Here is a 12828-nt window from a genome sequence, read left to right as displayed (position 1 = left end):
ATGTCCTGAAAGAAAAACACTCAGTGTTTTAGGTTTTCCTTTTACAACATACGGTTATTTATGGGGAAATGCATGCGTCTGAGAAGGCAAGATCCTTTACTACTCTTAAAAAATAAAAACTGTATGCCCAGACATTTGGCTTATGGTGTTCATAAGCTCCACAGGACACAGAGAGCTTATCAGTTCATTAGCCACTTGACGGCCTATTTCAAGTTTTAACTGGCGGGAGGAGGGCGATGGATGAGAATATGACCATCCATTACTGAGGCACATTTTTGCTAAGCTATTCAGAATTGGAAAGGCAAAAAACTACAACCAATAAGAAGATTAGTGGACCTCAACATATGTTAAAAAACATGATGGGTGGAGTTAAAACCTAGTTAGTAATAGCTCAAACATACCCCTCTTTAAAAAAATGTATTTTCCAACATGTCATATACAGGTCCTTCTCAAAATATTAGCATATTGTGATAAAGTTCATTATTTTCCATAATGTCGTGATGAAAATTTAACATTCATATATTTTAGATGCATTGCACACTAACTGAAATATTTCAGGTCTTTTATTGTCTTAATACGGATGATTTTGGCATACAGCTCATGAAAACCCAAAATTCCTATCTCACAAAATTAGCATATCATTAAAAGGGTCTCTAAACGAGCTATGAACCTAATCATCTGAATCAACGAGTTAACTCTAAACACCTGCAAAAGATTCCTGAGGCCTTTAAAACTCCCAGCCTGGTTCATCACTCAAAACCCCAATCATGGGTAAGACTGCCAACCTGACTGCTGTCCAGAAGGCCACTATTGACACCCTCAAGCAAGAGGGTAAGACACAGAAAGAAATTTCTGAACGAATAGGCTGTTCCCAGAGTGCTGTATCAACGCACCTCAGTGGGAAGTCTGTGGGAAGGAAAAAGTGTGGCAGAAAACACTGCACAACGAGAAGAGGTGACCGGACCCTGAGGAAGATTGTGGAGAAGGGCTGATTCCAGACCTTGGGGGACCTGCGGAAGCAGTGGACTGAGTCTGGAGTAGAAACATCCAGAGCCACCATGCACAGGCGTGTGCAGGAAATGGGCTACAAGTGCCGCATTCCCCAGGTCAAGCCACTTTTGAACCAGAAACAGCGGCACAAGCGCCTGACCTGGGCTACAGAGAAGCAGCACTGGACTGTTGCTCAGTGGTCCAAAGTACTTTTTTCGGATGAAAGCAAATTCTGCATGTCATTCGGAAATCAAGGTGCCAGAGTCTGGAGGAAGACTGGGGAGAAGGAAATGCCAAAATGCCAGAAGTCCAGTGTCAAGTACCCACAGTCAGTGATGGTCTGGGGTGCCGTGTCAGCTGCTGGTGTTGGTCCACTGTGTTTTATCAAGGGCAGGGTCAATGCAGCTAGCTATCAGGAGATTTTGGAGCACTTCATGCTTCCATCTGCTGAAAAGCTTTATGGAGATGAAGATTTCATTTTTCAGCACGACCTGGCACCTGCTCACAGTGCCAAAACCACTGGTAAATGGTTTACTGACCATGGTATCACTGTGCTCAATTGGCCTGCCAACTCTCCTGACCTGAACCCCATAGAGAATCTGTGGGATATTGTGAAGAGAACGTTGAGAGACTCAAGACCCAACACTCTGGATGAGCTAAAGGCCGCTATCGAAGCATCCTGGGCCTCCATAAGACCTCAGCAGTGCCACAGGCTGATTGCCTCCATGCCACGCCGCATTGAAGCGGTCATTTCTGCCAAAGGATTCCCGACCAAGTATTGAGTGCATAACTACATGATTATTTGAAGGTTGACGTTTTTTGTATAAAAAACACTTTTCTTTTATGGGTCGGATGAAATATGCTAATTTTGTGAGATAGGAATTTTGGGTTTTCATGAGCTGTATGCCAAAATCATCCGTATTAAGACAATAAAAGACCTGAAATATTTCAGTTAGTGTGCAATGAATCTAAAATATATGAATGTTAAATTTTCATCATTACATTATGGAAAATAATGAACTTTATCACAATATGCTAATATTTTGAGAAGGACCTGTAAATTAACATAAAAATAAATACAGAAACGTGTAATTAAAATGCAATTTTAAGCACGCTGTTTAAAATATTTATCTGAAGAGTGTGGAACTTGTATGCAAAATATTTCGGTGATGGATAACACAACGACCAAACGGTGGTATCCAACACTGTGCAACATAGAAAATACTAAAGTGCTGAAACATTTAATGTGTAATAACCAATAAGTGATGACTAATGGTCACTAATGCTTGTTAAGTCCAAAATGTCACACAGGCATTATTACATAGACCACTGTTGTAATTATGAATATAAATATAATATTTAATATTAATATTTTAATATTTTATCAAATAATATTTTGGTCTGTTAAGGGTTGTCCTGTGAATACCAGCCCAGTAAGGCGATGGTATTAGGACAAAACTGAAAGGGATGAGACAAGCTCTGACATTATTGAACAGCAAAACTCTGCACACACATGGAATGAATTCACACAATTTCTTAAAGTACAAGTATTTATTAACACAAATAAGTCAACTTAAAGTCAAACATGTTTCAATTAACAAACTCTTTACTATGCTAAAACAATCCAACTAAACTACCAAGCAAAATTAAATGATAAGGAAGACTAATGGGCTATGTACAATATAAACAAGTTGATTAAAGATGGTTGAAAATCATGACCAAAAGAGTGATGCAACATTACCATGTAATGTTTATGTTTGAGAACCAAGGATTATCTTGAAGAATCTGGAAATGAAGTTAGGTTAGTCTTGGAACCAACTTAGGCAATAATCAGCAAATGTTTAGACAACCATTCACAATGCAAGATCAGATAAAATATTATTTTAATAAAATAATATTTTGAAGAATGATTTGCTGACTGATTCTCAATTAGCTGCCTTTATTTATTAAAATAATATTTAAAGAATTATTATTCTGAATAAGAACCAAATCTTTGGGAAATGGGCTTAATTGTGTTACTTGGTTATCAAGTTTAGTGAAATAATATTTAGGGAAATATTTTACTAAATTGCAAACTAACAACCTTTTTGGGTAAATGATCTTTAGCAGGCAAGCACGTGTTCTTAGCTGTTAGCGGTAGGAGCTAACAAAAGAAGCTTATAGCTTGTCTATAGAATCAAACACATACCTTTAAAATACCATTAATAAAAAGGTTAAATGCATAAGCATGAACGGCGCGTTATGGCCAATCTTCTGTGTTTAAAATCACTCTTTAAATAAAGTTTGTCTTAACTTTAAAAAAAAAACACAAACACAGAACACAAACTGAGCACATGTGTTGAGCAGATAATCTACTAGCATTAAGATGACTGACTTTCAACACAAACAAAACCAAACGTCATAAAACGATAAAGGTTTAGATTATTTCATTCTAAACTACTTACTCTCTGCCCAAACCTAACCTCTTACGTGAACCGTCTGAGGAAAAGTTGTCCAGGGCAACGAAGTTTAAAGAAAGTTTCCACAGTGAACAAAGGGTTAACTGCAGCTAACCTCCATAGCTGTGGGGTGGGGTGGCTCGTTCTGTCGGCCAGCCAAACTGCACATTACAGCTGTAACCACGGTGATACGGTCCCGTTGTCCTTCCTTCAGACCGGGAAAACTGCTCCACTCGTCGTCGTAGAGACAGGGTCTCTGCTGGGAACTTTCTGGAACACAGTTTGCTTCTGTAGACCTCAGAGAGAAAAGTCAAGCAATGCTTGTACCTTAATTGCTCCCGTTCATGAATGAATACCGGATACACAAACAGCAATTCATTCCTACTTAACTTAGTGCATATGTTCGTGTGATCGTATAACACTCTTGGATCTAGTTTGAAGAGTTATGGAGTTTTGATGAAAATTCAACTTGGAAGACTCACTTCCAGCTCCGTCTAATTACTCCACCACGTTCTCCGCTCCAACCCATGAGCTCCTGATCTACATTTCTCTTCAGCCAATCATCCCTCCAGCCTTTGCTTTAAAAGACCTTCATACGCAGAATATCCTGATCTTCAGCTGTGCTTCGAACCTCCTCCACCCCATCTCCACCATCAGGCTTCAAGCTCCTTCCCACTCCCTTATATTCTCAGGCCTCCACTCCACCACCAGTATCAGGATCCCGGGGGGAAGATTTCTCTAATTCTTACCCTAAGATGTTTATTCAAGCTCCTGTCATTATCAGCATCCATGTCTTCCACCAGGGTCCAAGCCCCAAAAGAAATCAAACATCAGCTAATAAACTCCTCTAATTGCCATCTCTGTGTTTCTCTCATTTGTGAGTCTTTCCAGGTTGAAATGTCTGTTTGCCAGCAAAGAGACATTAGCGCTTTGTGTCCCTACATCCAGTTCCTCTGGGGACTTGCGTGGAAGAGGTCAGCTTGTTGCAAAAGTGGTGATTTTATTCGGACAGTGACGTCACGGGGAGTCCGCTGTTACCCCTTTTTCTGGCTGTGCGGGAAGTAGGTTAATGCGATTTATTTTGAAAGTTCCAGAAAGGTTCATACTGGCCTTTAATTTTGTAACCCATGGCTGGGTCCCAACACCACATTAAGTTTCAGACTGTTGTTTTCACTTCATGTTCTTGTTTCTGTTATAAGCAGCATCTGAAGCCACCTATTGGAAGCAGGCAGTCAGTTTGCAGAATAATTTTCATTTCAATGCTTTTTTACAGCCTTCTTTAATATATCAAGATGTCTTATGGAGGTCTGGTAAGTTCATTCAACTAAATGTAGCTGAAATCTCTAGAACCTCTCAGTGGAAATGGGAATTTTGTGTATCAACAGTAATAGGTCAGGAACATCACAAAACAAAGGAAATATTTAAACTCTTGATTATGGTACTCACAAATTACATTTGACATTACAAGAAGGCTGTAATGAAACTAAAATGTTAATGGACTCAAACACACATTTGATCAATTAAGTTAAATTTAAGTCTGCTTTTTAATATAGCCTCTAATTACTGCAAATGTCTCAATGCATTTTACAAAACAAACAGATCTAACTTAAATGCAGAAATATTTAGTAAATTCAAGCTAATCATACAGACAGATTCAATGCCAATAATGTGTTTAAATCCAATCCTAGTTCAGTGTATTATACCAATTAATAAAACGTTTTCTATGTAAGAAAAATCAGCTGGTCGTAGTGAGTCTCTGACCTTGCAGAAATCCCTCCTCCTGAATCAGTATGTGACAACATTTTAGAGTTGATTGCCTTGAGTCGTTGACTTTGGAACAGTCCCTCATACTAATCATGTAGGTGGGGATAGTGGAAAGGCAAACTCTCTAACAGGAGGAAACCTCCAGCAGAGCTCTGCTCAGTGTGAACAGCCAGCTGCTGCTACTGAATAGTTGTTTTACAAGACACAACAGTCACAGAAAACACTAAAATGCTGGTCCAGGAGTACTTTCTGTGTTAATAAAAAAGTAAAAAGTTAATGGCAGCAGTAACTCTTTTATTGGCCTCCTCTAAGAGCAAACCACAGCTAAACAGATAAACTCTGAGCCACTATTAGCTATGGCATGAAAAAGAAAGAACATGTAGTTAGTGGGAGCAATAGCTCCTTTATACATACAGGGCCAAATGTATCATAAAGAGAAAACATTTATATTTATTAACAAGTTATTGGCAGTAATAGATAATACATGATTGGAGAGTAGTAGGAGAAAGTAGCAGAGTGAAGAAAGGTTGTCAGTAGGTCCTCCAGCAGCCTAAGCCTATAGCATGTTAGCAGCATAAGTGTAGAAATAGTTTGGACAACCAAAGCCACTGTAACTATAAGTACTATCTCAAAGGAAAGTGTAAGCCCAGTTTTAAAAGTACACAGAGTGTCTGCCTCAGGGCCAAGAACTAGGAGCTGGTTCCGCAGGGGAAAAGCCTGATAACTGAAAGTTATCATATTCCATCATAAAACTGTACAATTCTGTTTGTCAAAAACTGCATAACAACTTTAACAAATGTTAAAATAATAAATTATTGTCAGTTGCCTTTAATGGGTTTTTCAATTTCACGTTAATAATAGTTTGGCCATGTCACCCATGTATTTCAATCTTTCTTTGAAATTATTGCTGATTCTTTTTTAGTTACAACCTCCAAAATGGGGCTGCACGGTGGCGCAGTTGGTAGCACTGTTGCCTTGCAGCAAGAAGGTCCTGGGTTCGATTCCCAGCCGGGGGTCTTTCTGCATGGAGTTTGCATGTTCTCCCCGTGCATGCGTGGGTTTTCACCAGGTACTCCAGCTTCCTCCCACAGTCCAAAGACATGCCTGTTAGGTTAATTGGTAACTCTAAATTGCCCTTAGGTGTATGAATGAGTGTGTGCATGGTTGTTTGTGTGTTGCCCTGCGATGGACTGGCGACCTGTCCAGGGTGTACCCTGCCACTCGCCCATAGACTGCTGGAGATAGGCACCAGCTCCCCTGCGACCCACTATGGAATAAGTGGTAGAAAATTACTGACTGACCTCTGAAATGTTTATATACAGTAACCTGCAATACATCTTTACGTTTTTCACCTACTGTCATGACAATCTCAAACATCAATATATCTATCAGGATTTTAGGTGACAGACCGAAAGAAATTTGCAAAAAGTAGGAAAATTTGCTCTATGTTCACGGTCTTTTTAGATGTGAAACTTTCTTTGCAGCCAATTTTGTCCTGTATTAGGCTCCATCCACCTTCCTATCAACTGACCAGCTTCCTTGACCCTGATCTCCAATGATCATGCTGCCACCACATTTTACGGTGAGTGCACACAGGGTAATGTCTGAGCATAGTTTTGCTTGAAAAAATGTTTTACATGTTAACGAAAAAGTTCAGTTTTGGTTTCTTTTAACCTGAGCACCTTTTTCCACGTTTGTGTGTTCTCTAAATGGCTTGTGGCAGACCTGACTCCTTTCTTCTTGCCAATATTCCCAAGCCCACATTTGTGGAGTATTTTTTATCAGACACTCCCACCTGAGTTGTGGGTCTCTGCAACTCGTCTTGAGTTACCAGTGGCCTCTTGTTGACTTTTATGATCAATGTTCGTCTTGTTTGGCCTGTCAGTTTAGGTTGACGGCCACGTCTTGGTAGGTTTGCAGTTGTGCAGTTGTGATTGAACTATGCTCTCTGAGACGTTCAAAGGCTGGGATATTGTTATATGCTCTAACCCTGTTTTAAACTTTTCCACACATTCATTCCTGACCTATCAGCTGTGTTCCTTGGTCTTTATGATGATGATGATTTTCATTAATTTCCGCTAACAAAACAGCTGAATTTATCCCAAGATTTAATTACACACAGATAACTATTTACTAAGCAGGTGATTTCTAAAATCTGCAATGGATTTTATTTAGGGTTATTGGAGTAAAGGGGGATGAGTACAACTGCATGCCAACCGCAAGTTTATCCGTAAAAATCTTGGAAAACCAAATATTGTTTTTCATTCCAATCCATTATTATGTGCAACTTTGTGTTGGTCTATCGCATACAATCTCATTAAAAGGTAAGGTAAGTTTATTTATATAGCGCTTTTCAGCAACGAGACACTCAAAGCGCTGTACATACAATTACAATACAATTACAAAGCAAATAAACACAGATACAGGCACAGAAAAACAAATTAAATGAAAAAATCAAACAACAGATGTCATTTTAAAAAGTAAAATAAAATAAAGAGAATAGAATGATGGACAAGAAGATGAAAGGAAAATTGGACTGAAAACGCAACTAATCATGCCTAGATGGCACAGTCAAAGGCCACTCTAAACAAATAAGTTTTTAATCTTGATTTAAAGCAACTTAGGGTTTCGGCGCTTTTACAGTTTTCTGGCAGTTTATTCCAGGTTAGTGGAGCATAAGAACTAAAAGCTGCTTCTCCATGTTTGGTTCTGGTTCTGGGTATGCAGAATAGATTTGAGCCAGAAGACCTGAGAGGTCTGGGTGGTTGATACACTGACAACATGTCTATAATGTATTTTGGTGCCAAGCCATTCAGTGATTTATAGACTAACAGAAGTATTTTAAAGTCTATTCTCTGAGCTACAGGGACCCAGTGTAGGGACTTTAGAACCGGGCTGATGTGCTCCACTTTCTTAGTTCTAGTGAGGACGCGGGCAGCAGCATTCTGGATCAACTGCAGCTGTCTGATCGACTTTTTAGGTAGACCTGCGAAGACACCGTTGCAGTAATCAATTCTACTAAAGATGAACGCATGAATTAGTTTTTCAAGGTCCTGCTGAGACATTAGTCCTTTAATCCTGGAGATGTTCTTCAGGTGATAGAAGGCCGACCTTGTTACTGTCTTTATGTGTCTCTGAAAGTTCAGGTCTGAGTCCATCACTACACCCAGGTTTCGAGCCTGACTAGTGGTTTCTAGCTGTATTAACTGAAGCTGTGTGCTAACTTTTAAACGCTCTTCCTTTGGTCCAAAGATTATTACTTCAGTTTTGTTTTGATTCAGCTGAAGAAAAGTTTGGCCCATCCATGCATTGATTTCTTCTGAGCATTTACCCAGCGCTTGAACGGGTTCATGGTCACCTGGTGACATCGTAACGTATAGCTGTGTCGTCTGCATAGTTATGATAACTTATGTTGCTGTTTATTAAAGTCTGAGTTAGGGGTAGCATGTAGATATTAAATAGGAGGGGCCCTAAGATGGACCCTTGGGGAACGCCACATGTGATTTTTGTGCTCTCTAATGTAAAGTTACCTACTGACACAAAAAAGTCCCTGTCCTTCAAGTAGGATTTAAACCAGTTGAGTGCTGTACCAGAAAGGCCGACCCAGTTTTCCAGGTGCTCTAATAAAATGGAGTGATCAACAGTGTCGAATGCTGCACTAAGGTCCAATAATACCAACACTGTGGTTCTTCCACAGTCTGCATTTATACGGATGTCATTGAACACCTTGACAAGAGCAGTCTCTGTACTGTGGTGAGCAGGAAGCCTGACTGGAAGACATCGAAGCGGTTGGTCGTTGTTAGGAAGTTGTTTAACTGCTGAAACACAGCTTTTTCAATAATCTTACTGATGAAGGGGAGGTTTGTTATAGGCCTGTAGTTCTGTAGTAGCAGCTTGTCCAAGTTGCTATTTTTCAATAGAGGTTTGATAATTGCTGTTTTCAGGGCCTGGGGGAAAACACCTGACAAAAGGGACGTGTTTATTTTTTGTGATAAATCAGATGTTATTACAGGCAAATCTTTCTTAAGGAAAGCTGTGGGTAAAACATTGAGACAGCAGGAAGAAGAGCTTAGTTGCTGTACGATTTCTTCTAAGTTTTTGTAGTTTATTTGGTGAAATTGGGAAATTTTGTCAAAATCAGTTCTAGTTGGAGACAACATTGGTACTGGAGTTGATGTGGATGTGCTGACTGCCCCTCTGATCTTTTGGGTTTTTTCAATAAAGAATTTAGCAAATTCATTGCAGGCCCTGGTAGACTGGAGTTCAGATGCTACAGTTACAGGAGGGTTTGTTAACCTGTCGACCGTGACAAATAATGCACGAGCATTGTTAATGTTTTTGCTGATGATCTCAGAAAAGAAAGATTCCCTTGCATTTTTCACTTGTACCTTATATCTGTATAGTTTCTCTTTATAGATAATATAGTGAACCTGGAGTCCAGTCTTTCGCCACCTGCGTTCAGCTTTTAGACACTCCTTTTTTTCACTTCTGACTGGTGGAGCATTTCTCCATGGAGACATTTTCTTCCCAGAGACGACTTTCACTTTAATTGGAGCAATTGAATCAATGATGTCTGAGATTTTAGAATGAAAGTTATCTACCAGCTCATCTACAGTGTTACAGGGCAAAGTGAAGGTAGAAAAGTAAATCTGGTTAAAGGTTTCAGCAGCACCGTCCTTAAAGATGCATTTTCTTATCATGTCTCTTAGGCAAACTGAGTCATAGCAGATGATGCTTTCAAAAATAACAGAAAAGTGGTCAGATGGAGCAACATCAGTTACAAACACCTTGGAAATGTTTAGACCCTTAGTGATGATCAAGTCCAAAATATGTCCCTGTTTGTGTGTTTGCTGTTTAACATGTTGAGTCAAACCAAAATTTCTAAGAGTGTCACATAGATCTATTGCACTTCTGTCTTCAGGATTGTCCATGTGAATCTTGAAGTCTGCCATAATAATTAAACAGTCATAGTCAACACATATCACAGATAAAAGTTCATTAAAATCACTGATAAAGTTTGTATTGGACTTAGGAGACCTGTGAATATTCAAGAACATGGTTCAGACCGGGCTCTTTAACTGGAGAGCCAAATATTGAAAAGAGTGAAATTTGCCCAGAAATACTTTTTAACACTCTAATAAATCTTTAAACAAAGTGGCCACCCCTCCACCTTTTCTTTACTGTCTGCTCTCACAAAGAAAATTGTAGTTCGGAGGCATCGCCTCTATCAGAATGGGAGCTTCATTAAATTCATGTAACCATGTTTCTGTTAAAAACCTAACATCAAGATCATGGTCAGTAATGAAGTCATTGAATAAAAATGATTTTCCTGACACAGATCTAATGTTCAGTAAAGCCAGTTTATATGACTTAGTTGTTGATATTAACTCTGTGTCTGGTTGTACCTGACAGTTTATGGCTTTCGTTTATTTTTTATTACTGTCTCTTTTCCTTTTGGCTTTATTCTTTCTGTCATGTATAAGCACAGAGATTTTACAACTATCTCCTATTAGGGGCCCAAGTTTTTCCTGGACATGCTCATTTCTGATAGAGACAGTGACTTTTTCTGGGAGTACTTCAAGGGTAACAAATACATTTGCAAGGCACTGTAGGTATAACAAATAAAGAATTGAATAGGAGTGAGTTTCTGTGTCTCTAACAGGAAAAAATGAAAAGGTCAGTTATTTTCTCTAGTGTACCTACCTCCGTTTTATAATGCTTAAAACTCTAAACATAAGTTTTCTAAAGGAAGAGCTTTAGTGCCAGCTTCAGTGTGCTTGTTTTAGATGCTCCCGATGGAAAAGGTCATTAACAGGATCCTGAACAGGATGTATGAAATTGAATTTGAATCTCTCTATATGACTGGACTGGATCTGGATTACACTGATTTGATTATATATTTCTGGATATGACTTAGACCCGTTTGTCTTGTAAAGCACCTCAAGATTACATTATTGTGAACTGGAACTAAGGTCATTCCATGTCAACTCAGCAAGATTAAATCAGTTGTTTTACCACTTCAGAATCTCTTGAGAAATCGTAGGAATGATTTATAGCATCTAAAACTGACACCTGACTATCTTTTGTACTTCGTTTTGGATAGAATTACAACATTTTCATGAATTTCTGCCCAATTTTGTGGTGCTAGCTGTCTTTATTTGATGTAATCACAGAGTAAATGTGCAGAGAGAGAAGCGGGAAACACATCAGAGATTGGGAATCACGCCCAGGATGGCTGCATTGAGATATGGGGCGCCCGCTCTACCTCTGATGCTGCAGAACCGGAATTGACCTCCTCTTTTCTATATGTTTAATGCAGAAAGCAATATATTTCAAAATAACATTTGCTTGAAATAATCTGTAAAACTGTGCATAACCCAGCTCACCGAGTCTAAACTGCTTCTCATATTGTCACCTAAACACCTAATAATGCTTACATGTTAAGAATGTCCTCACTGACATGAAATCCTCTAAGAACAGTCAAGTCTTATTCTCATACAGCCAATTTGACAGTTTGAGCATCCTCCACTGATGAGTTTTACCTCTTTTAATCCCCCCACCGCACACCCCCTCCACCAGTTAGTCTGGGTCTGCATGCGTGTCTCCCTCTCTCCTGGGAGCATATGGTTGACCCAGGGAGTCGTTGAGGGTAGGGACAGATGCAGCCTCTTCTCGCCCGTCCAACCCCTCCCTCATCCACCCGCCACGACCAGCCCTTCCCTCCAATCCACCTGTTTGGGTCACAGACCAGGGGGATGAGAGGCTGTGCACGTGCCACACCAGCGGCTTGGCCACCGCTTTGTTATCCAACCCAAGACAAAAGGGTGCTCAGGGAGGCCTGCTGCCTGCCTGAGGGGAACACAATGCCATGAGGCTGGCAGGCCTCCGGACCCAGGGCCGTCCATCACGTGCCCGCTTTATGCGAGTAAGCGTCAGGGGGCATCTGTTGTGTGTGTGTGTGTGTGTGTGTGTGTATGTGTGTGTGTGTTTGCGTGTGTTTCAAACCTTAGGTATTATGCCAGAGGAGAGGGTAGGACACAAAGAGTATGGGTTGTGTATGAGATGGGCGGTGGTTACTTAAAAACAATTGCCTCTTTTGTAATTAAAAGAGGTCCACACTTAAATTCATTGTAGTCTTTGTTTGTATAACAGGTCAACTTCTGCTGCTAATGAGATTCATATGAAGCTACTTATGCAGACATTTTATTTATGTATACTTTTAACTGACCTCCTAACATTGGAGAAATAAACTGTGTAAGCCTGGGGTAGTCTTGTAAAAAACATACATGCATTCAACATTCATTTTAATACTAATCCCCTATACAAATTTTAACCTTCAACCAATGTCTCTTTGCTGATTATTTATTGGTTAAAAAAAGCAAGTTAATGAACCAAATTGTCAGTCAGTCATTTTCTACCGCTTATTCCATAGTGGGTTGTGGGGGAGCTGGTGCCTATCTCCAGCAGTCTCTGGGCGAGAGGCAGGGTACACCCTGGACAGGTCACCAGTCCATCGCAGGGCAACACACAAACAACCACACACACACTCATTCATACACCTAAGGGCAATTTAGAGTTACCAATTAATCTAACAGGCATGTCTTTGGACTGTGGGAGGAAGCCAGAGTACCTGGTG

The sequence above is a fragment of the Girardinichthys multiradiatus genome, chromosome 19, assembly GCF_021462225.1.
Source record: "Girardinichthys multiradiatus isolate DD_20200921_A chromosome 19, DD_fGirMul_XY1, whole genome shotgun sequence".
NCBI classification, from domain to species: Eukaryota; Metazoa; Chordata; class Actinopteri; order Cyprinodontiformes; family Goodeidae; genus Girardinichthys; species Girardinichthys multiradiatus.
Note: the sequence above shows the minus strand (reverse complement) of the source record.